General features: G+C 42.3%; 1 non-coding gene across 1 annotated transcript; it reads right to left on the bottom strand.

Annotated features, from left to right (window-relative positions):
* Nucleotides 1-12,495: 12,495 nt before the first annotated feature.
* Nucleotides 12,496-12,583, bottom strand: TRNAS-UGA. Its single transcript has one exon. It is a non-coding gene; the product is annotated as a tRNA-Ser (tRNA).
* Between the last annotated feature and the right edge of the window lie 11,552 nt (nucleotides 12,584-24,135).

A 24,135-nucleotide genomic window follows, 5' to 3' on the forward strand; every position in this document is an offset into this window, starting at 1 on the left:
TGCACAAGCAGTATTCCCGCTTAGTACAAGTGAAGGCTAGCAAAAGACTGGGAAGCGACCAACTAGAGAGCGACAACAGTCCTCAAAATGCATTGAGATTAACCAACATTGAGTGCAAGCATGAGTAGGATATAAATCACCATGAACATGAATATCATAGAGGCTATGTTGATTTTGTTTCAACTACATGCATAAACATGCGCCAAGTCAAGCCACTTGAATCATTCAAAGGAGGATACCATCCTATCATACTACATCATAGTCATCTCAAAATTCATGTTGGCATCCAAGACGAACCATTATAAGCTCCTAGCTAATTAAGCATGGCATCAGAAACTATGATCTCTATGTTGTCATTGCAAACATGTTTCTCTCACAACAAAGCTGAATCAGGAACGATGAGCTAGTCATATTTACAAAAACAAAATAGATGGAGTTCATACCAGCTTTTCCAGGCTCAGTCACTTCATCATATATCATCATTATTGCCTTTCACTTGCACGACTGAATGATGTGAACAATAATAAGAGTGCTTGTGCACTGGACTAAGCTGGAATCTGCAGGAAAACACAAAGGAGAAGACAAAGTAATATGGCTCTTTAACAGATAAACAGATATGCATGCGAGAGCCACTAAACATTGTAACCATGGTCTTCTACCTTGACCCATGGAAAAACAAAACTATTTACACGGGAAAGCTCCCAACAAGCAAAAGAAGAAAAAGAAAATATTTTTGGGTTTTCTCAAACTAGACAGACACACGAAAAGAAAACTTGAGAAAGAAACTAAACTAGCATGGATGATACAGTGGCAAAGTGTGAACACCGACAGACAAAGTGAAAGCATAAGCAAGAATGTAAAGTCGGTGAGAAACACGTACTCCCCCAAGCTTAGGCTTTTGGCCTAAGTTGGTATACTCCCAAGGAGGGAAATAACCAGCTCCAGGGTACTCCGGAGTGGACTGAGGATGCCACTTCTGTGTGAGCTCCTCTGGCTCCCACTGATAAACTGGCGTCTGGTACTCGACTGGTAGCTCGGGCACGAGCACCTGTGGTTGGGCTAAGCCCCAATATGCGTAGATGTCCGATGGCATAATAATGTACCTGCCTGCATGAAGATTGAACAAAGAAGGAGCAGGCAAAGTAATAGTCTCACGAGTACCCTGACTAAATACCAGGTTATAAATCATGCTTCTATTTATATCTCTATCAAGAAAGTCATGGCGAACCATGCTATCGTAATCTAGATATCTCTCGGGAAGAAGAATCTCTTCTTCCTCGTCCAGTCTAATAGGTATCTCAAAATGTCTAGCAAGACGAGTAGCATAGATACCTCCATAGACAACGCCTTTAGAATGGTTCGTGTTCAACCATTGAGCTACTATAGCGCCCAAGCTATAAGTTTTATCATTTTAAAGGGCTTCGTGCAAGACCGCAAGATCTGGGGAGCTAAGGGACCCAACTTTCCCATGGCCAATCAAACATTTTCCCACGAATAATGAGAAGTACCGAAGCACGGGAAAATGTATGCTAGCAGCTCTAGCGCAAGACACTCCTCTCTCCTCTCCTACATCAACTGTATCGATGAAAGCCTCCAAGTCCCATGGACGAGGTTCATGAATATCCCCAACATAAGGTAATTTGCAAACATTGCAAAATCCCTGGAGTGACATGCGCTGGGGGATATCATATAATTTCAACTCAACCATAGGAGGATTCTTCCTTGGATAGAAGTTAAAGCTTTGCACAAAAATATTAGTGTGGAGGAGGTATTGCGGATACTTATCTTCAACGAAGGCGGTAAGGCTCGCGTTCTCCACCAAGTGATAAAAATCCTCATAAAGTCCAGCGACGCGTAAGAACACGTCGCTTGGCCATTCGCACGCTCGAACTTCTGCAACTCGAGGGACCGGATACTTGGGCTTCTTCTCACTTCCATCATCCTTGGGGTCACGGCTTGAAGAGCCTCTTAAGGACCTCCTCATCTTTTCCCTTTTCTATCTCTGAAAATTTCTGAAATTTTTAGTGACTCTAAGGAAAAGTGAACAAGGCTCAACAAAACTCATAGCAACTACTCCCACAAGTGCCTAAAGGCCATATTACGCATCAAAACTACTTGGGACCAGCTAAAATTAGCATGCAAAGCTCAACAACAGGGTCACCAAGGCAGCAAAAATACGCGAAGTATAAGGCACTAGAGCAAAAACTAATTGGACCAATGGATGAGTCACTTACCAAGCAGAAATTTCCCCAAAATAGTTTGGAGAATGGTGCTTTGAGCAAGGAGATTGAAAATCCTAGCAAGAAGAGCAAGAACACGGGTTTGAGCTGCGAAACGATTTTTTCTGGAGGTAGGAGAAGCAGATGGGAGCTAGAATGAGTGGAGGGGGTGCACATGGGCCCCACAAGCCTGGTAGGGGCGGCCTGGGGGTGCCCGCGCCTCCAGGGCTTGTGGCCCACTGGTGCAACCCCCTGACTAGCTCTTCGTCTTTGTATTTTTTAAAAGTTCCAGAAAAAATCATATTTGATTTTCACGACATTCGGAGAACTTTTATTTTTGGGGTACTTTTCTATGGGACGCTAAGACAAAAAATAGGGAAAACTAATCTAAATCTATCATTTTTCTTCTAAGCAACCGAAAGTGAAAAGCTTGGAATAGAGGTTTGTGACTCCTCGATTCATCCATCTCATGTTCATCGAAAGAAATCCATCAATGAGGTTGATCAAGTCTCCTTGACAAAAAATTTCGAATCGCAAAAGAAGACGGAGAATTTTTGAATAGTCACTAGGTTACCTCAATGGGGATATGAATCTCCCTAACAAGCAAATCATACTTCATCTTAACAGGAGGTATAGGGCATTCAAAGCTCCCAATAAGAATCGATGAAGTCTTATCGATAGCATTGATGCAATGTACTCGATATTGTTTCTTCGGAAAGTGCACCGTATGCTCATTACCGTCGACATGGAAAGTGACATTGCCTTTGTTGCAATCTGTAACAGCCCCTACAGTGTTTAAAAATGGTCTTCCAAGGATGACCGCCATGGCATCATCCTTGGGAATATCCAGAATAACAAAGTCCGTTAAGATAGCAACGTTAGCAACCACAACAGGCACATCCTCGCAAATGCCGATAGGGAAAGCAGTTGATTTGTCGGCCATTTGCACAGAAATTTCAGTCGGTGTCAACTTATCCAGTTCAATCCTACGATAAAGAGAAAGAGGCATAACACTAACACCGGCTCCAAGATCGCATAAAGCAGTTCTAACGTAGTTGCCTTTAATGGAGCAAGGTATAGTGGGCACTTCGGGATCACCTAGTTTCATAGGAGTTTCACCCTTGAAGGTATAATTAGCGAGCATGGTGGAAATCTCAACCTCAGGTATCCTCCTTTTATTAGTCACAATATATTTCATGTACTTAGCATACAGAGACATTTTGAGCATATCTGTCAAACGCATTTGCAGAAAGACAGGTCTAATCATTTCAACGAATCGCTCAAAATCCTTATAATCCTTTTTCTTGGATGGTCTGGGAGGAAAGGGCATAGGTTTTTGAACCCATGGTTCCCTTTCTTTACCATGCTTCCTAGCAGCGAAGTCGTTCTTATCGTATATCTTATTCTTAGGCCGTGGGTCATCAAGATCAACAGGTTCAATCTCAACATCCTTATCAATGCTAGGTTGAGCATCATCATGAACATCACTATTGATATTATGCTTAGGCTCATGTTCATCACCAGATTGTGTTTCAGCATTAGAGACAGAGACATTGTTTGGACTCTCAGGTGTAGCAGCAACAGGGTTGCTAGCGTGCAAGTTCCTATCATCTTTCTTCTTCTCTCTAGGATGACTAGGTGCATCAGTGCTAACTCCTTGAGAATCTTGTTCAATTCTCTTCGGATGACCCTCAGGATACAAAGGTTCCTGGGTCATTCTACCGCCTCTAGTGACGACTCTGACAGAATTATCATTCAACTCATTGAGCAAGTCATTCTGAGCCTTAAGTACTGGTTCTACTTGAGTAGTAACCATAGCGGCATGTTTACTCAGAAGCTTAAGATCATTGACATTTCTGTCCACACAAGCACTTAAATGACTAAGCATGCGAGCATTCTGTTCCAATTGTCTGCTAACATAATCATTGAAACTCTGTTGTTTGGCAACAAAGATATCAAATTCATCCACACATAAGCTAGCAGGCTTATTAAAAGGAATATCGCTCTCATCGAATCTACGCAGAGAATTTACTTCTACTACCTGTATCGGGTTATCAAGACCATGGATCTCTTCGATAGGTGGTAGATTTTTGACATCTTCAGATTTAATGCCTTTCTCTTCATAGATTTCTTACCTTCTTGCATATCTTCGAGACTGAGGAATAGAATACCTCTTTTCTTCGGAGTTGGCTTAGGAGGTGGTTCGGGAATAGTCCAAGCATTCTCATTGCACAAGATGTTATTCAGTAGGATCTCAGCTTGTTCTACGGTTTGTTCCCTAAAAACACAACCAACACAACTATCTAGGTGGTCTCTAGAAGCATCGGTAAGTCCATTATAGAAGATACCAAGTATTTCATTCTTCTGAAGAGGGTGATCAGGCAAAGCATTCAGTAGCTGGACGAGCCTCCCCCAAGCTCGTGGGAGACTCTCTTCCTCAACTTGTGCAAAGTTGTATATTTCTCGCAAGGAAGCTTGCTTCTTATGGGCAGGGAAATATTTCTGAGAGAAGTAGTAGACGATATCCTGGGGGCTACGCACACAACCAGGAGCAAGAGAAGTGAACCAGGTCTTAGCATCATCCTTTAGCGAGAAAGGAAACAACTTGAGGATATAGTAGTGGCAGATCTTTTCCTCATTAGTGAATAGGCTGGCTATATCGTGCAATTTGGTAAGATGGGCTACAACCGTTTCAGAATCATAACCGTGAAAAGGATCAGATTCAACCAGAGTGATTAACTCAGGGTCGACAGAGAATTCATAATCCTTATCGGTCACAAAGATAGGCGAAGTAGCAAACTTCGGGTCGTATTTAGGCTATCCACTTGAGCAGTAATTTCTCAACATCATAGCTATCCTTACATGCAAGAAAATTCTCAGCTATCTCTCCCTCCATAACATAACACTCAGGCATATCAGGCAAATCATATCTAGGAGAGCTAGTTCTAGCAGGCGAAATAGCAAGTTCTACTTCAATAGTATCAGCAGTTTCAGAAGTATCATCACATCTAGCAGCAACTCTAGCAATTTGTGCATCAAGGAATGCACCTAGTGGCAAAGCAGTATCAAGCATAACATCATCAGGCAAAGCAGTATCAAGCATATCATCATCATAAGCATCATGGGCAGCAAAAGTAGCATCATCAAGCACATGCGACATATCAAGATTTCTAGCAGGAGGTGGTGTCGCAAACTTACTCATAACTGAAGGTGAATCAAGTGCAGAGCTAGATGGCAGTTCCTTTCCCGTCCTCATAGTTGAGGGCAAGATTTAGTTCTTGGATCTTTCACATTCCTCATAGTGATCAGCAGATGTAAATCCCAAGTGACTCAGAGAATATAGTTGTGCTTCCCCGGCAACGACGCCAGAAAATGGTCTAGATAACCCACAAGTATAGGGGATCGCAACAATTTTCGAGGGTAGAGTATTCAACCCAAATTTATTGATTCGACTCAAGGGGAAGCCAAAGAATATTCTCAAGTATTAGCAGTTGAGTTGTCAATTCAACCACACCTGAAAGATTTAGTATCTGCAGCAAAGTATCAGTAGCAAAGTAGTATGACTCAACAGGAGGTGCTCTCTAATTGGTGCTTTTATAAGAGGAGGATGACTCAACAGGAACATAAATAGACAGGCCCTTCACAGAGGGAATCATTGATTTGCAGAGGTGCCAGAGCTCAAGCTTTGAAAACAGAGATAATAATTTTGGGTAGCATGCTTTCATTGTCAACGTAATGACCAAGAGTTCTGACCATCTTCCACGCTACACATGCTATAGGCGGTTCCCAAAGAGAAAAGTGAAGTTTTGACTCCCCCACCACCGATCAATCACACTCCACGACTAGCCGAATCCTCGGGTGCCGTCCATACCAACATCAATCAGGGGGAGTTTTGTTTGTAATTATCTTATCGATTTGAGCATGGAACTGGGCATTCCAATTACCGTCCCCTTTCTCGTGAATGATAGTGAATAAACACATATGGAGGATAACACGCCTAGCACGGAAGATACTGATAGCCCCCTGTCACCACATGAGTGGTTCGGGCATGCAAAACAGATTATTTCTTGAAGATTTAGAGAGTGGCACATGGAAATTTACTTGGAACGGCAGGTAGATACCGCATATAGGTAGGTATGCTGGACTCATATGGAACAACTTTGGGTTTATGGATGTGGATGCACAAGCAATATTCCCGCTTAGTACAAGTGAAGGCTAGCAAAAGACTGGGAAGCGACCAACTAGAGAGCGACCACAGTCGTCAAAATGCATTGAGATTAACCAACATTGAGCGCAAGCATGAGTAGGACATAAATCACCATGAACATGAATATCATAGAGGCTATGTTGATTTTGTTTCAACTACATGCGTGAACATGCGCCAAGTCAAGCCACTTGAAACATTCAAAGGAGGATACCATCCTATCATACTACATCATAGTCATCTCAAAATTCATGTTGGCATCCAAGACAAACCATTATAAGCTCCTAGCTAATTAAGCATGGCATCAGAAACTATGATCTCTAAGTTGTCATTGCAAACATGTTTCTCTCACAACAAAGCTGAAACTGGCATGATGAGCTAGTCATATTTACAAAAACAAAATAGATCGAGGTCATACCAGCTTTTCCAAGCTCAGTCACTTCATCATATATCATCATTACTGCCTTTCACTTGCACGACCGAATGATGTGAACAATAATAAGAGTGCTCGTGCTTTGGACTAAAGCTAGAATCTGCAGGCAAACACAAAGGAGATGACAAAGTAATATGGCTCTTTGACAGATAAACAGATATGCATGCGAGAGCCACTAAACGTTGCAACCCAAGTCTTCTACCTTGACCCAAAGAAAAAGAAAACTATTTACACGGGAAAGCTCCCAACAAGCAAAAGAAGGACAAGAAAATCTTTTTGGGTTTTCTCAAACACTACAAGAAATAAGCTCGTCTATGACAAAAAAATAATGACGGCGGTTTTATTGGTCATAGATCTATGACTAAAATATACAAAAAGGTCATGACGTGTCTAAGAGGGTCCAAACCCTAGAAATTTTTGACCATTTCTACCTAGAAGGTCATAATCCCATTGCACAAAATGGTCACTGACATGTGTAGCTCTATTTATACCCGCATTGTAGGTCCTCCATGACAAAATTAAGAAGGTCATAGGCTTAAATAGAGGTGACAGGGCAGACAACTCGACAATTTCACCTACGTGTCTTGTATAGGTGTCGACAAGACCACAAAGTATAAGTACGTTGACAGGTCGGAATTTATATTTTCTTGAGTGCCCTCAATATTTTTGGGCACTCTTTCCTACCCAAATCATTGCCTCATAAAACAAATTAGCTCTATTAGCCTATTAAATTGTCCTTGACAAATTTGCAAAGTTTTGTATTTTCAGTTTGTGAAGCAACTATATTTTATATTGCTTTTATAATTGCTGAAAACTTACCAGGGCATGACACTGCCCATAAAACCTCCCTCCACCGAATTTTAGCTCAATTTAATGTATCCTATTTCCCTCAATAATTTTTTCCCAATTTTTAGTTCAATGGAGAGCATTGTGAAGGAAGTACTATTTTTTTGAAGGAAGTACCATTTTTATTTATCCATATGGTATGAAATTTCTATAGTGCATTTATATGACCAAACTATCATCGTCCTCAAAATTGCAGCTCAATAAACTGATCTATGTGAGCCCAGCTTCAATACCTATTTTCTAGCCAGATTTAATATATACTTTTTTTTTTTACCTAAAATGATTTTTGGGAAAAAACATGAACAAACTATGAGGCATCTATACTTTAACTTTGGCTCACTTTCAACTGAATCGGTGGAAAAAATCATGTGCTTTATTCTCATTGGTGGAGGTTCCTGTGACACAGATCATGACATGGCATCCATCCGTCCATCCAACCATTTATACATTTGTCCATCCCACATCCATCCATTTTCTATCTAAAGAAAAGGAGAAACTAAAAAGAAAAAGAACCCTCGCTCATCTCTTTCTCTCTCCGTCTCTCCCACGAGAGGGAGAGCCCAGCCACAAGCACTTGCTTGCGTCTCTCTCCCTCGCCGCCCCCACCACCCACGCCGGCCAGTTCCGAAGCTCCAGCGGCGTGCGACACGCCCCATAGCTCCCTTAGGTCCGCTCCTCCCTCATCTCCGGCCAGAAACTACACCCCCACCTTCCACCGCGCCCGTATCTAGCTAGGGTTTCAACCACCATCCTACCAATTCGCCTCGATCCGCCACATCCGGCGACGGCGAGGCTAGAGGTGTCCGGATCCGGCACCGGTAAACCCCTCCCCTCCTTCTTCATGCACCATCTTCTCCTCCCCTCCCCTCACATCACCTCATCTCGTGTTCATCTTCAACATCGCGCGCCATGGGCGTGGATCTGACAACGACGACAGCAGGAGGGGAGTACTAGCTAGCTCGCCGGCGTGCGCGTGCTTCACTGCACACCGCTCCATCGAGCTGGCCAGACGGCGGAGGCGCAAGAGCTAGGGTGCGGAGACGGCGACTCCGGCGGCCACACCCTCCCTCCCTCCCTCAGATGCCAGATGGTGTGGCTATTCTCCTCTTCGTTCGATGAGGATGGGTATGGGGATTAGGAGGAGCCACCGCCACCATGGCCGGGCAGCAGAGCACCGCCTCCTCTCCTCCTTGACCAAGCATCGCCGGTCTCTTCACCTCTCCGGTCGCCGTGGAGGACCACCGCCTCTAGCATCCCTGTCTCTCTCCTTGATGATGCCCGAAACCCTAGCCATGTCCATGACGAGCCCAAAGGAGGTGCACCAGGTCAGATCATCATCTTGTTCTTCTCCCACTGGGTGTGTTGTTCCTCTCCGGTCTAATAACGCATGGATCGTGTGCAGGTGTTGTTGCTGCAGCTGTGTCAATCTACATCTACAGGTACAATTAAGGAAAACAACCATACCTAGATAGAGTTGGAAGTGATTGTACCAACATCTACAGGTTAGAAGACCAACATATTCTTTGATGCGTGAGAAGCACACAGGAAGAAGATGCAATGTGGCTGAGATAGAACATTATGACTTTATGGTTGAGAATTCTTGAGGTAGTATCAGAAAGAATATTTTATATGACTAAATAAAACATCAGCACCATGGCTTTAGCTTGTATATTTAGAAAGAAAGAAGTACGTAAGGCTAACATGGCGTAGAAGATTCCCTCAGGTCATGGCTAAATATTTTCACTTCAGCGAGGTAATGTCTTTTCAATTGTGTGGTAATGACTGTTGCGTCGCGTCCTTCTCGTGTCCAGCTATAGTAATGTTTATTATCGTTGTGAGGTTGGCAAGGTGTACCTGTCTATATTCACACGAATACTTGCACATTTTTCTACCAACACATTGCTTGTAGAGGAAATAGAAGACCACATTATTAGGTGGAAAGTGTACAGTAGAACTCTTGACGATACACGATGCAAGTTCTATGTTGGGATCCTTGCATGTATATTCCAGACAAAAGGGAGTGGAAAATCATGATGAACATCTTTTTTTTCTGGTGTGAAGATTCATATCTCCTCTTTTCTTATCTGAAATCGGAAGTAGTAATTGTCAGCCTTAGGGCTCTGAGGAGACGCTTGAATTGAGTTTCCAGATCTATTATTTTCGTTAATGTGCCTCTGTTGGTGTATGCTTGGAGATGTCGTACACATCTTACTCGTTTTTTATACCACCGCCCATTTGATCTGTTAATGTGCATCTGTTGGTGTATGCTTGTAGATGTCGTACACATCTTTGATCTCTTAAGTTCCTCATTTTCTGCTTAGGAATTGGTAATAGGGATGTGATAATGTACGTATTCTGAATGTGTTACATATTTGATGTTAATGGTCTATCTTTTTTGTAAATTTATAGAATGTACATATAATTCCTAAAACAACTAGTATTATCTAACTGAAACTTAATTGTGCAATGTATTTGCAGAGAGAAGCAAACAATTGTTTTTGCTGACCTAAATGTCACATCAAAGTGAAAGAAGCAAAGGTAAACTACACTACTGATGCTCTTTTTCAATCCATGATATATGTGTGGTTATATCATCTTTTAGTCCTTTGCTAACTTATTAGGCATATGATGGATGTCTTAATATTGAACGTGTTATTTTGCATGCATATGTATAGGAACAAGGAGCCCCTGTTGTACTGTGTCTATGCAGAGCAGAAGTTCGCATTCCTTGTATAGAAATGTAGTGCATCACTTTAAAATTCTTGTGCCATTGTCTAACACTAAAGTAGTGATCTAAACACTCTTATATTTCTCTATGGATGGAGTATTTGAGGATAGTAGAGATTGCATATCATGTATAGGTAGTACGAGTGTATGTATATTTTGTTGAACAACAATTGATAGCCATCTAGGTAGATGCAGTGTTGGTGTATGATTAAGAGTTTCTTATAGTATTTTAACAAATGGGTGCCTAGTTTATTTTCTTCAGAGAGCTGGTGTCTCATGAAGTTCGTTCAAGTAAGTCTGGGTGATTGACCAGCTCAAGGCTGATTTTGAGAGAGGTATCACCGTTGATATTGATATGTGAAAGTTTGAGGCCACAAAGTACTCCTGCAGTATCATTGATGCTCCTTGACGCTGTGATGCCAACATGATCACTAGGACATCGCAGTCTGATTGTGCTATGATTATCATTGACTCCACGAAGCATGCTCTCCTTTCACTCTTCGTTCCAAACAGATGTTCTGCTGTTGCAACAAGGTATGATTTCAGGAACTACTGTATGTATGTTGCTTCCTGATTATTTGATCCAAGGAGCTTTTGAATGATGTGCCTTATCTAGTATGTGGAACCTATGTCTGTGTTACTATGTTTATGGAAATACATCTATTTCTTGTACTTGACATTTTAATGTGCAAGGAGATGCATTTCTAGTAATGTTTCTTTATATTCTTGAAATGGTTGAGGTGCTGCTTGTTTAGGCGTAAACATACATATTCCAGGATCTTAATTATAGTTTGCCTTTTATTCTGGAGGTGTTATGTTGCTATGTATTTTGTGTTAGACATTGTAATGTTTCATCTTACTATAATAGACAACACAGTCCATAGCCACTACTGTTTTACAAACCCCGTTCTCTAAGTATGTTATGCTTGCATCAGTCTGAACTTACATGGATGAACTTTGTTTTTTGTGCAATATCCAATTGTTTGGAACGGTTTGAGCTTGAGGTTCTCTAATTGATATGTTTTTTTTGGTGCAGATGGACATCACCACTCCCAGCACATCCTATTATGATGTACTAATTATCAAGGAAGACTCTTCATATCTGAAGAAGGTTGGTTAGAACCGTGACAAGGTTCCCTTTGTCCCCATCTCTGTGCTTGACGGTGAAAATATGATTGAGAGTCGCTTCATCATATCAATGGGCCCAAGAGTCCCTCGGACAAGCCTCTGGCCTTCCCCTTTGTGAAGTGTACCACATCGATGGCATTGAATTGTGCCTGTTGGCTGTGTTGAGACTCGAGGCATCAAGCCTAGAGTTGAGGCTTGTTGTATAGTGTATTATTTATGATGTATGTGTTGCTGAAACAAAAGATATATATATCTGTAAATATCTGTTGTTCACTGGTATTTCATTAGTTGGTTGGCCTAATATTACTTGTTGAAACATGCTTTACTGGACTCAAACCTTGAGAAATAAGGCCTGGATCTAATTCAGGGAGGAATTGATTATGGTCCACTTTTCACACAAATAATTTGGCCCTGTTCGTACCAAGTAATTGGGCCAAAAAGACATTAAAATAAAATGGGCCATGTCAGATTATATGTTGTATCCATGTCATTTTTTTGCCACGTCACCTTCTACCACGTGGATGGTGCCATGTCAGCATTTTGCCACGTCACCTTGTGCCATGTCATCATGGCCACATCAGAGCATATGTAGATGAGGGGCATGGGTAGTGACCTATTTTTTGGTCAATAGATTCTACGACCAACTATTTTTTGTCATAGGATCCATGACCAATAACCAGCAAAGGTCAAGTTTGTTCGTTCTTGACGGCCAACTGTTGACCTTCTTATTTTGGTCATAGATTGAAAACAATGACTTTCCTGGAACCTGTTCTTTACATGAACCCTCTTAACTAAGATTTTCTTATTTATACCTGTTCTACTTTTTTTCTGTTCTGGCTCGGTTATTCTATCTAGCCGAGCCATTCATTCCTTTTTATGAAAGAAAGATAAGGGACAGAATAAAAAAATGAAAGAAACAAACGTATTCAATAAGCAAAAGGAGAGAGAGGGATTCGAACCCTCGATTGTTCCTAGAACTATACCGGTTTTCAAGACCGGAGCTATCAACCACTCAGCCATCTCTCCACCGCCTAATCCTTATTTTACTCCTACAAATAGAACATAGCCATATAAAAAATAAAAATATTCAATGACAAAAATGGTGGGTCATTATCAACCATATTTCTTGTAGTGAAACTAGACAGACACACGAAAAGAAAACGAGAGAAAGAAATAAACTAGCATGGATGATACAGTGGCAAAGTGTGAACACCGACAAACAAAGTGAAAGCATAAGCAAGAATGTAAAGTCGGTGAGAAACACGTACTCCCCCAAGCTTAGGCTTTTGGCCTAAGTTGGTCTACTTCCAAGGATGGTCCGGGCGATACCCAAAATCATAATGGGGGTTATACGGGAGCGCTGCAGCCACTGCCTGAATAGCTGCCTCACAGAGACGAGCAACCTTTGCCTCCCTCTCGCACTGCTCTACCTCTCCTCTAGTTATGTAATATCTTCGTTTTACCTGAAAGTCAAAGAGGGCAGGAGCAGGAAGGGTAATATGGAAAACACGCTGCCGGTTAAATATTAAATGGTATAGGAGGGATTCATCATCCCTCTCAAGGAACTGGTAGCGTGTCAAAGCGACGCGGTCAAGGAAAGCTGTATGGAGCGGGGGATCTCCTTCGCGGATGGGTACTCCAAGAAAATTTGCTATGCGAGTGGCATAGATCCCACCAAAGAAATCCCCTTCATTAGCATTATTATTCAGCCTCCTTGCTATTATAGCTCCCCTTCTCTCTGATTTTTTTTTCCAGGCGAGACGGAATAAATAGAGCTGAGTTTTGAGGCGGTGGCGCCACATGGGCCCCCACAAGCCTGTTTGGTGCGGCCTGGGGGGGTGGCCGCGCCGTCTGGGCTTGTGGCCGACTGGCACACCCCCTCCGGTAGATCTTTGCGCATGTATTTTTCATTAATTCCAGAAAAATTCTCCGTAAATTTTCAGGTCATTCTAAAAACTTTTATTTCTGCACAAAAACAACACCATGGCAATTCTGTTGAAAACAACGTTAGTCCGGGTTAGTTCCATTCAAATCATGCAAATTAGAGTCCAAAACAAGGGCAAAAGAGTTCGGAAAAGTAGATACGACGGAGACATATCAACTCCCCGAAGCTTAAAGCCTTGCTTGTCCTCAAGCAATTCAGTTGACAAACTGAAAGAGAGAAAAGAAAAACTTTGATGAACTCTGTTTGATCTTGTTGTTGCAACTATGTCTAACTCATAACCAGAATTTCAGCAAGATCACAAGCAAACCACATAAGCAAGTGACATCTAGGTCTCACGGTAAACTCATATCAATGTCATAATCAACAAGCGAGCAAATACTAATAAGTCTCAAACATCATATCTCTAGTTTCTCCAACAGTAATACGAGAGAAAAAAATGTCTAACCGAAGATTTAGGAGGATAATTGAGGCTACCCCAAGTAGGTATTTTGCAAATTCTATTAAAATCCTCTAAATCCATGGTATACGATTTATCATAGAGATCAAACAGTACCGATGTGTCACGGCCAACTGAAAATTTGAATCTACGAACAAAAGAGGCAGTGAGAGCAACATACTGTTCACATTTATCGGATATGAATTCTTCAAGTTCGACGTTGTGAACAAGTGCATCAAACTCATCTTTGAAACCTGCCTCAATCATAAATTCATCAGAAGGCCATTCACATTGTTGTACCTGCGCGTCCCTTGGTTGGTAAGGATCAGGCCCCGAATTGCAAGACGGGGACCTCTCTTGCTTAAGGAACCACCATGAAAGTTTCTCATGAACATCTTCCTTTTCTGAAATTTTCAGTGACTCTAAGGAAAAGTGAACAAGGCTCAAATAAACTCGTAGCAACTACTCCAACTAGTGCCTAGAGGCCTTATTACGCATCAAAACTACTTGGGACCAGCTAAAATTAGCATGCAAAGCTCAAGAACAGGGTCACCAAGGCAGCAAAAATACGCGAAGTATAAGGCACTAGAGCAAAAACTAATTGGACCAATGGAGGAGTTACTTACCAAGGAGTAATTTCCCAAAAACAGTTCCGAGAATGGTGATTTGAGCAAAGAGATCGAAAATCCCAACAAGAGGAGCAAGAACACCGGTTTGAGCTGCGAAACAATTTTTTTTGGAGGTAGGAGAAACAGATGAGAGCAAGAATGAGTGGAGGGGGTGCCTGTGGGCCCCACAAGCATGGGTGGCGTGGCTAGGGGGTGCCCGCACCGTCATGGCTTGTGGCCCACTGGTACATCCCCCAGACAAACTCTTTGTCTCAGAATTTTTCAAAAAATCCAGAAAAAATCGTACTTGATTTTCAGGACGTTCGGAGAACTTCTATTTTTGGGGTACTTTTCTACCGGACGCTAAAACAGAAAACAGGGAAGACTAAACTAAATCTATCATCTTTCTTCTAAGCAACCTAAAGTGAAAGCTTGGAACAGAGGTTTGTGACTCCTCGATTCATCCATCTCATGGTCATCGAAAGAAAATCCGTCAATGAGGTTGATCAAGTCTCCTGGACAAACCTTTTCGAATCGTAAAAGAGAACGGAGAATTTTCGAATAGTCACTTGGTCACCTCAATGGGGATGTGTATTTCCCCAACAAGCAAATCATACTTCATCTTGACACGAGGAATAGGGCATTCAAAGCTCCCAAGAAGAATCGATGAAGTTTTTTCGATAGCATTGATGCAATGTACTCGATATTGTTTCTTCGGAAAGTGCACCATATGCATATTACCGTTGACATGGAAAGTGACATTGACTTTGTTGCAATCTATAACAACCCCTGCGGTGTTTTAAAAGGGTCTTCCGAGGATGACAACCATGGCATCATCCTCGGGAATATCCAAGATAACAAAGTCTGTTAAGATAGTGACGTTAGCAACCACAATAGGCACATCCTCGCAAATGACGATAGGGAGAGCGGTTGATTTGTCGGCCATTTGCAGAGAGATTTCAGTGGGTGTCAACTTATCCAGTTCAAGCCTACGATAAAGAGAGAGAGGCATAACACTAACACCGGCTCCAAGGTCGCATAACGCAGTTCTAATGTAGTTGCCTTTAATGGAGCAAGGTATAGTGTGCACACCGGGATCACCTAGTTTCTTAGGAGTTCCACCCTTGAAGGTATAATTAGCGAGCATGGTGGAAATCTCAACCTCAGGTATCCTCCTCTTATTAGTCACAATATCTTTCATGTACTTAGCATACGGAGACATCTTGAGCATATCCGTCAAACGCATTTGCAGAAAGACAGGTCTAATCATTTCAATGAATCGCTCAAAATCCTCATCATCCTTTTTCTTGGATGGTTTGGGAGGAAAGGGCATGGGTTTCTGAACCCATGGTTCCCTTTCTTTATCGTGCTTCCTAGCAGCGAAGTCATTCTTGTCGTATCTCTTAGTCTTAGGCTGTGGGTTATCAAGATCAGGTTCAATCTCCACATCCTTTTCATTGCTAGGTTGAGCATCATCATGAACATCACTATTGATATTATCATTAGGCTCATGTTCATCACCAGATTGTGTTTCAACATCAGAGACATAGACATCGTTTGGACTCTCAGGTGTAGCAGCAACAGGGTTGCTAGCGTGCAGGTTCCTATCATCTTTCTTCTTCTTTCTAGGATGACTTGGTGCATCAGTGCTAACTCCTTGAGAATCTTGTTCAATTCTCTTTGGATGACCCTCATGATACAAAGGTTCCCGAGTCATTCTATCGCCTCTAGTGACGACTCAGACAGAATTGTCATTCAACTCATTGAGCAAGTCATTTTGAGCTTTAAGTACTTATTCTACTTGAGTGGTAACCATAGTGGCATGTTTACTCAAGAGCTTAAGATCATTGACGTTTTTGTCCACACAAGCACTTAAATGACTAAGCATACGAGCATTCTGTTCCAATTGTCTGCTAACATAATCATTGAAACTCTGTTGTTTGGCAACAAAGTTATCAAATTCATCCAGGCATAAGCTAGGAGGTTTATCAAAAGGAATATCACTCTTATCACACCTACGCAGAGAATTTACTTCTACTACCTGTATCGGGTTATCGATACCATGGATCTCTTCGATAGGTGGTAAATTTTTGACATCTTCAGATTTAATGCCTTTCTTTCACATAGATTTCTTGGCTTCTTGCATATCCTCAGGACTGAGGAATAGAATACCTATTTTCTTTGGAGTTGGCTTAGGAGGTGGATCGGGAATAGTCCAAGCATTCTCATTGCACAAGATGTTATTCAATAGAATCTCAGCTTGTTCTATAGTTTGTTCCCTAAAAACACTACCGGCACAACTATCTAGGTGGTCTTTAGAAGCATCGGTAAGTCCATTATAGAAGATATCAAGTATTTCATTCTTCTCAAGAGCGTGATCAGGCAAAGCATTCAGTAGCTGGATGAGCCTCCCCCAAGCTTGTGGGAGACTCTCTTCTTCAGCTTAAGCAAAGTTGTATATTTCCTGCAAGGCAGCTTGCTTCTTATGGGCAGGGAAATATTTTTCAGAGAATTAGTAGACCATATCCTAGGGGCTACGCACACAACGAGGAGCAAGAGAAGTGAACCAGTTCTAGCATCATCCTTTAGCGAGAAAGGAAACAGTTTGAGGATATAGTAGTGGCGGATCTTTTGCTCACTAGTGTATAGGGTGGCTACATCGTGTAGTTTGGTAAGATGGGCTACAACCGTTTCAGACTCATAACCGTGAAAAGGATCAGATTCGACCAGAGTGATTAACTCAGGGTCGACAGAGAATTCATAATCCTTATCGGTCACAAAGATAGGCGAAGTAGCAAACTTCGGGTCGTATTTCATCCTAGTGTTTAGAGGTTTTTCTTTCCACTTGCGCAGTAATTTCTCAACATCATAGCTATCCTTATACGCAAGAAAATCCTCAGCTATCTCTCCCTCCATAACATAACGCCTATTAGGCATATCAGGCAATTCAGGCATATGAGAGCTAGTTCTAGCAGGCAAAATAGCAGGGTCTACTTCAGTAGTATGAGCAGTTTCAGAAGTATCATCACATCTAGAAGCAACTCTAGCAATTTGTACATCAAGGAATGCACCTAGTGGCAAAGCAGTATCAAGCATGGCATCATCAGGCATAGTATCAAGCATAGCATCATCAGGCATAGTATCAAGCATAGCATCATCAGGCATAGTATCAAGCATAGCATCATCATAAGCATCATGGGCAGCAGAAGTAGCATCATCAAGCACAGGTGACATATCAAGATTTCTAGCAGGAGGTGATGTCGCAAACTTACTCATAACTGAAGGTGAATCAAGTGCAGAGCTAGATGGCAATTCTTTAGCTGTCCTCGTAGTGGAAGGCAAGAGTTTAGTTCTTGTATCTATCAGATTCCTCATAGTGATCAGCAGACGTAAATCCCAAGTGACTCAGAGAATATAGTTGTGCTTCCCTGGCAACGACGTCAGAAAATAGTCTTGATAACCCACAAGTGTAGGGAATCGCAACACTTTTCGAGGGTAGAGTATTCAACCCAAATTTATTGATTCGACACAAGGGGAAGCAAAACAATATTCTCAAGTATTAGCAGCTGAGTTTGTCAATTTCAACCACACCTGAAAGATTAGTGACTGCAAGAAAAGTATCAGTAGCAAAGTAGTATGAAAGTAACGGTGCCAGAAAAAGATCTGTTGACGGCAGACTATTCCTAACTTGTTGTATCAATGGCGCCAGTAAATAGCACATTGACGGGGTAATATTCTTGTCCTCCCCGACAACGGTGCCAGAAAAGTCTTGCAACAGGTAGCAGCAAAGTAGCAAGTAACAACAGTAGTGACAACAGTAGCAAGTAACAGCAGTAGTGATAGCAGCAGCAAGTAACAACAATAACCAGTAGCAGTAGAGTAACAACAGTAGCAACAGAGTAACGTAGCAAGGACCAGTAGTAAAAGACTCGTAGGCAGTGGATCGGTGATGGATGAGTATGCCGGATGTGATTCATCATGTAACAGCTATAACACGGAGAGATAAGTAACTAGCTCCTGTTCGTCAATCTAATGTAGGCATGTATTCCATATGTAGTCATACGTGCTTAGGGAAAAGAACTTGCATGACATCTATTGTCCATTCCTCCCGTGGCAGTGACGTCAGATGTGCTTCTCTGGCAATGGCTCCAGAAAAGTGCTGATCCTGCAATCTCTAGTGTTAGCTAGACGAATGCTTATAACAACTAACTTCTCCAGCAACGGCACCAGAAGAATGCTGATAGCACTCCTCGGCAATGAAACTAGAAGAATGTTGTTGATGGCCCACCAACGCGTGGGTTCGAAGCAGTTTTCGAGGGTAGCGTATTCGACCCAATTTGTAGGTACGCCAGTCAAGAGGTGAGAGTATACTCTCAAGTATTAGTAGCTGAATTTGTAAGATTCAACCACACCTGAAAGATTAGTATCTGCAAGCACAATAGTAACAACGAAGTAGTAACAGCGAAGTAGCAGGTATCGGCAGTGTAACGAGCAATAGCAGTGGCAAGGAACAGCAGTAGTGACATCAGTAGCAAGTAGCAACAGTAGCAAGCGACAGTAGTACCAACAGTAGCAGCAAAGCAAAGCAAGTAACAGCAGTAGCAACAGTAGTAGCAACAACAGAGCAAGACAAGTAACAACAGTAGCAACAGTAGCAGCAGCAGAGCAAGACAAGTAACGAAAGTAGCAACAGTAGGACAAACTCGTAGGCATTGGGTCAGTGAATTGTTTGGATGATATTCATCATGTGACAGCTATAACATGGAGAGATATGTGGCTAGCTGTAGCGACCCGACTCAAAATGAGTCAAGCCTCTGTGTATCTGTGCGATCCCTGGATCAGTATGCTGGCACACACAGTACATCAATGTATATATCAAAGTGCAATCACATGTAAATAGCGTAAAACTGATATATACCTTAAATATCTCAGCGGAAGCAGTCAAGGGAGAGGAGTCCCAATAAACACCAACGGCAAGTTGAGTGTAGACCGTAACCCTGAATCGTACTCTTACTCGTCGAAGAAAAATATCTGCAACATAAGACGGTGCAGCCGTGTAGGTCAACATATTGAATATGCCGGCACGTCACATGAGAGAGGGGTGAAAAGTAATCATCTATACTATATGCATATATGGCAGGTGGGGCTATAAGTTTTTTAGCGAAAAGCAAGTTTTCTCCTACATCAAGAGAGGGCTAAAAGCAAAATGTTACTACATTGTTGGTTGTTAACGAGATGGTTCCACCAACCAATTCTCGTACCCATGTTGTCAATAATACCCACATCAATATTATTATTTGTGTTGAGAATTTCAGATAACTTCAGTTCCTTTGGCTCAAGTTGTCCATGACCGTGGACACTGCTAATCGATTAGGTTTGAGTACTCTGCAGAGATTTGCACACGTTCCCCACAAGATTTGATTGGCTCCGTGTATGTGCTCGCACTTCAGGGTGTTTGAAGACCGGATGATCAAAACATGGTCTTTCAACGGGTCCCTCTGAATCCCTGTCGGTGCCCATCCATTTCTACCGTTCTTCTACATCTGCTAGCACCGCCTGTCCAGAGTCGCCGCGTTGTCCAACCAAGCCAGAGCCCATAATGACTTGTGGCTGTGCAGGTAAGCCTTGGGTCTTGAAAATATCCGTCCGTCTCTTTGAGCCTGGGTGAAGCTTTCCGTAGGATGTCATGGCCGTCTCCAGCATCCCGGGTCATCCACTGGTTTCTCCAGGGAGCCGATCAACCGTCCTTCACCCAGAGTTGCATTGCATCACGAGGTCTTGAAAATCTTGACTTAACCGGTCTTGGTTATTTATTTATCCTCGCATCACTCGTGTTATGCACTCAACCAGAATCCCATCTACTCAAGCATAGCAATATGAAATTTGTCGTCCCGGGCCAAGTAACGAGGTTGTTGGGTGCCTACCACATGATACTACAATAGGTAACCATAATTTCCAAGTACCTACTCAGCATGCAATTGGGCATAGGATGGTAGAACTACGATGCATAAAACATAGGTGATACATGATCAAATGACTTGCGTGGTGATGTTGACGAAGAAGAATTTCTCGACAAATAACTTGATAGACTACTCGTCACTCTCCGATGAAATCTATATAACAAACATATCATTCACATAAGCACTCATACTAGCAATCATTCTAGCAATCAAAACAAAAGAGAGAGTGAATAAGAATCCGAAGGAAACTTCAAATAAGACAAGGGAGTCTTCTACTACATCAAACACTAAATAGTTTTTGTCCAACGGAAAATAATAACAGGGAACTAAGATATAAATTTAACTAAGATAAAATAGAGTATTTTTCACAAAACTTTTTGGAAGTATTTCCAAATGGGATTTGAAACAGTGGAGAAACCAATTGCAAGTTACTAGGGAACTAGAATTGATTTCATGATAACATTTAAAAATAAAAATCAAAACTTGTTGCAAACCTACTGGTAACTAACAGAAACAAAACATAATATTTCTGAAATATAAAAGAAAATAATTTAAAAACAATTGTAGAAAAGGAAATAGCCATAATCCTAAAAGAGGTGAAACAGAAATTGTTTCACAAGAAACAATGAGCTAAAATACTCAAATAATTCTGAAACTTTTACCACTGATAACTAAGATCACTAGTGATCAGTAGCAAAAAGAATCAAATTAAAAGCTATTTTTAAAATCCTAGAATAAGCAAAACAAGGTTTAAACTAAATCTGGTCTAATTCAAATTTGAAAATTTCAAACATAGACAAATTATATGTTTTTAAAAACTACAGAACAATTGTGATCTACTGGAAAAAGAATCAATCTCATTGGATCTCTAGATCAAAAGTTATATGGTAAACAAGATTACAACTTTCTCTGTTTTTGAATTAAACAGAAAAAAACAGAGAACTAACTAGTCTATGGGGGGTATGTGGCGTGCTCTGATTGGCTAAGGGGGTGAGTGCTGCGGGAAGAACTAACAAACGGCCGAAACTTAAGAAAATCCTCTCGGCTAAAACTTAAGTGAAGTAAAACCGGCTCGGTCTTTTAACTAAAAACCGAAGGGGTAACCCTGTCTAATCTATACCGTTTATATCCGATCGAACGGCTAAGGCATAGATGGGGTTAATGAACTCACGGGGGGGGGGGGGGGTCGGCTGGGCTCAACTCCGGCGAGCAGGGAGGTGGCGGTGGTCGAGGATGATGCTCCGGTGGTCCTCCGGCGACGGCGAGAGCACCAGGGGGACGCGGCGAACCTCCGGCGTCCTTTGGAGGCGTTAGAGAGGTCCGGGGTGGCGAGGAGGGTCGTCACAAGCTCGGGGAAGTTCCGGTCCAGCAGTACTCCGACGAGGTGAGGAGCGGAAGCGTGGAGCGGCGAGGGGGCTGTCTAAGGGGAAAATGGAGCGCGGTGGACGAGGCAAGCTCGATGGTGGTCTCGGTTGGGGCGGGGAGGCGGGCGGTGGCGCGGTAGGGTGGCGGGGGCATTCTACTGGTGTTGCTCCGGCGAGGGCAGTGGGTGGGCGAGGCGGCATGGAGCGAGGGGTCGAGGGGGGGCTCGGGGGTGGCGGCTTTTATAGGGGGAGAGGGGGCCGAGGGAAAGGAAAGGGGGAGCTCGGATCGGGGGGGGGATCCCGTGATGCAGGGGGCTCGCCATGGAAGGGGCAATGGCGCTGGGAAGGAAAGTCCCGTGGGAAGAAAGAAGGAAGGAAGAAGAGAAAAGGAAAGAAAAAAAAGGAAAGAAAAGAAAGAGAAAAAAAGGAAGAGGGGTGCGCTGGAGGGGTTGGTGCGTGGAGGTGCTGCGTGGGGGTAAGTGGCGGTTTGCCAGGGACTCTCCGAGCGATCCAGGAGTCTGGCCCCCGATTTGTTTTTTTAAACAGCAAGGGAAAAATAATAAAAGGAAACAAAATAAAAAGATTTATATGGGGTATTATATACCAAATCGATCAGAAAAATATTTCCCAATCGGTTATGATTTTTCCAACACCAAAATAAAAACTTAAAAAAAAAGTTTTTTTTGAAAAATCCCTAAGGCTTTATTTTATTTTTGGCAATTAATTTCCCCATAAAACTTTGGTCTTCTTGGCTCAAAATATTTCAGAAATGCCTCACATTTTGGAGGGTCATTTTCCTCCGCTCTTTCTTGCATGCAAGAATTTTGTCGGGGCATTTTCTTGGGGAAGAAAAATATAGAAGAGCAAAAGAAAGTTTTTTGAAAGAATTCAAATGCAAACTCCATTCAAATTCTTTATAGTTGAAGAAGTCATGTCATCTTCTCTCATTGCTTTTGAATTTGAATTTACCGGAGAAGGGGAAATTCATTTTATTCCCTCTCATTCAAAAGTTTTGAAAAGTTTCAAATTTCACTCAAGTTTCAGTCACTCAAGCAAACAAACAATCAATCTAATAATTATATTAACATTCCAAAATTTGGGATGTTACACTAGCTCCCATTCGTCAATGTGATGTAGGCATGCATTCCGTGTGTCGTCATACGTGCTTAGGGAAAATAACTTGCATGACATCTATTGTCCATCCCTCCCGTGGCAGCGGGGTCCAAAAGGAAACTACGGGATATTAAGGTTCTCCTTTTAATAAAGAACCGGACCAACGCATTAGCACTTGGTGAACACATGAACTCCTCAAACTATGGTCATCATCGGGAGTGGTTCCGGTTATTGTCACTCCGGGGTTGCCGGATCATAACACATAGTAGGTAACTACAACTTGCAAGATCGAATCTAAAACACACATATATTGGTGACAACATAATAATTTCAGATCTTAAATCCTGGCACTCGGGCCCTAGTGACAAGCATTAAGCATGGCAAAGTAGTAGCAACATCATATCTCAGAACATAGTGGATACTAGGGATCAATCCCCATCAAAACTAACTCGATTACATGATAGATCTCATCCTACTCATCACTGCCAGCGAGCCTACGAATAGATTACTCACGAACGACGAAGAGCTTCATGGAATTGGAGAGGAAAGAAAGTTGATGATGATGATGGCAACAATTTCCCTCTCTGGAGCCCAAGACAGACTCCAGATCTGCCCTCCAGATGAAGAACAGGTGGTGGCGGCGCCTCCGTATCAAAAACGCGATGAAAACATCTCCTTTTTATTTTTTCTGGGACGAAAGACAACTTATAGAGCTGGAATTGGGGGGCGGTAAGTGCCTGTGGGCCCCACAAGCCTGCCCACCGCCACTAGTGGGTGGTGGAGGAGCAGGGGCTTGTGGTCCAATGGCCCACCCCCTCAGGTGGATCCTGGCGCGGGTATTTTTGATATTTTCCAAAACTGCTCCCCGTAAATTTTCAGGACGTTTGGAGAACTTTGATTTTTGCGCAAAAATAACACCAAGGCAATTCTGCTGAAAACAACGCTAGTCCAGGTTAGTTCCATTCAAATCATGCAAATTATAGTCCAAAACAAGGGCAAAAGAGTTTGGAAAAGTAGATACGTTGGAGACGTATCAACTCCCCCAAGCTTAAAACCTTGCTTGTCCGCAAGCAACTCAGTTGACAAACTGAGAAAGAAAGAAAAACTTTGACAGACTTTGTTTGATCTTGTTGCTGCAACTATGTCTAACTC

This window comes from Hordeum vulgare, chromosome 2H (assembly GCF_904849725.1).
Source record: "Hordeum vulgare subsp. vulgare chromosome 2H, MorexV3_pseudomolecules_assembly, whole genome shotgun sequence".
NCBI classification, from domain to species: Eukaryota; Viridiplantae; Streptophyta; class Magnoliopsida; order Poales; family Poaceae; genus Hordeum; species Hordeum vulgare.